Below are 2,747 nucleotides of genomic sequence, written 5' to 3'. Positions count from 1 at the left end.
ACACACACACACACACACACACACACACACACACACACACACACACACACACATATATATATATATATGTATATATTGAGTATATATTGTGTGTATGATTGTGTGTGGCTTGTTTATATATGTGACATGTATAGGACAATAAACGCTTTCTCAAGGCTCAAAGTTTTGAGTTGTGAGTTTGGGAGCCTACTACTATGATAAGAAAAGGGAATCACCAGAGGATACCAGTAAGTAGGAGGCAGCATTATTACAGAAAAAATTCAGGACTAGGAAATACTTGCCACCAAATGATCGCTTAACAGCTTTCGAAGAGGATTTATGGACCATAGTTAAAAATATAGAATTCAGAATATATCCTCAAGGAGAAAATGAACACTTGAAGAAACTAAAACCTTAATCTAGAAACAGGGATATATAAACCTTATACAATAAGTCGAATACCAACCTAAGATACGTTAACGTAAATAGTAACCACCCAAGAAGCATTACACATAGATTAGTTGAAAGTATATCAAAAAGAGATTCAAATCTTTTTATAAATGAAGAAATTTTAAAACAGAATGTAGACTATTATAACTTAGCACTAAGTAAGGCAGGATATAAGGAAAAATTAAAACAAGATGGACCAAAGGATAACTCTAATAATACGAACTATACACAAAGCGGAATTCACAATAACGAGATTAAAATAGAAGGAAATAAGTATAAGGATAAAATGATTACAAATGGAAATTCGATATAAAATAGATAAGAATAATATAAGAATAAATACCAAAAAAACAAGGTATAAATATTCCAAACACACATAACAAGGATAGAAACAGCGAGCTTCTAATAACATTTAAAGGTAATAGAATAGAAGGAAGGCCAAAAGCTAAACACTATGATAATGCAACTCGTGACTACTTAAATAAAAACCTAAATAACATAGGAAATAACAAAATGATAAAAATTGAGAACCAAACGGTAATATTTCTAACAATGTTGTAAAACATTACACCCCATGAATAAATGTAATTAATATCCAGAAAAATTACTATAAAAAGAATTACTATAAAAATGATATAGTATGGTTCATAATACCATTTTCAAAAAAATTAGAACCAATATAGTGAAATTATTTTACATTTTTCAAAGGAATACAAATATTACAAAATAAAGTCACACAAAATCAGGTCGAGTTTCTGCGTTTCAAAAGCATTGCACAAATTACATAATGATAAAAAAATTGAATGATTTCTATAATAATAGAAGTGAGGAAAATACAAATAAAGAAGGGAAGTAACCCTCAATAACTCCACACTAAGATCGAAAAGTATAAACTTGCGTCCTACCAAGAAGAAGAGAAAATAAACGTAATAAAAATAACAAGAATGAAAATAAAAACACTAATGCAAATGTTTAAATACATATTGTGACACTTATGATAGCAACAACGAACATAAAATAAGTAATATAAATATTAAGATAGATAAGAAAAGAAAAGTAGAAGTAAAGTCAGTAGTTAAGACTTATAACACAAGAAGTAAACATAATGAAAATAACGTTGTAAACGGTAAAAATAGGCACAGCATTAAGATATTTTTGTAGCGAAAAAAGTATAAGATATAGGTGTGAAGTAATATCTGAGGGAAGGATTGCTATTGTATAGGCTCCACCGAAAGTTATATAAAAATTAGGATAGCCAACCATGAAAGCACTTTTAGAGCTAAGAGGAAAGAAGCTGAGGATATCTATTATACATTGCAACGAATTATGTGTGTGTGTATGTGTATATATATATATATGCTTATGTATATGTGTATTTATACACACATACACACATATCTACGCGTGTATACATATTTATGTATAAATATATAAATTACATGCTTCAGTGTACAAAGCTTAAAAATCTATATTTATCGCACAGAAATACATACAATCAGGTATTGCTTTCTATATCACTAACACCTACAAAAAATTATTAATAATTCTTATTAATTCATATAAATCCATAAAGCTCTATGACAAATTTTAACGCCATTTCTCTTGAAGTGGAGAATAGAATATAATATCTGGCCTTCTACGAACCCCTTACATTTACAGATCATAAACATAATTTTATTAGTAACCCCAAAAGGAGTTTAATTAACTGTTCTAAAAGTGAGTTATATATGGTTGTCAAGTATATTTTATATTCTGCTTGTCTCAGATCAAACAAAATCAATTTTTCTTTCATTGTATAATAATAGTACTTCCGTAATACAGCGATTGAACTGTATCAACAATAAACAACGTAGAAAATTAATAGATTCGCATAGTCGCCCACCAGTGAACAGCAAATTATTTTCAACTACAACCACTCATGTAGATGCGTTTGATGGTATAAGATATTGAGAAACATTTAGACCAGTTAGATAGAAATAGAATAATAAACGTATTGAAGCACATAAAACATGCGCATACATACACTGACACTGACGCACATAAATGAATATAATATACATTAATATTTTATGTCCTTTAAATATACACCGTATATATGTTCATAAATATACATATACACTCAAACACAGATATATACACACATATATCTGTTTTTTGTGTATACATGCATATATAGATCTCTATTTATAAATGTATATCCATACATATATATTTACGTATACACACACATACACACACATGCACACACACATACACACACACATACACACACACACACACACACACACACACATATATATATATATATATATATATAT

The sequence above is a fragment of the Octopus bimaculoides genome, chromosome 12, assembly GCF_001194135.2.
Source record: "Octopus bimaculoides isolate UCB-OBI-ISO-001 chromosome 12, ASM119413v2, whole genome shotgun sequence".
In the NCBI taxonomy this organism is placed as follows: Eukaryota; Metazoa; Mollusca; class Cephalopoda; order Octopoda; family Octopodidae; genus Octopus; species Octopus bimaculoides.
Note: the sequence above shows the minus strand (reverse complement) of the source record.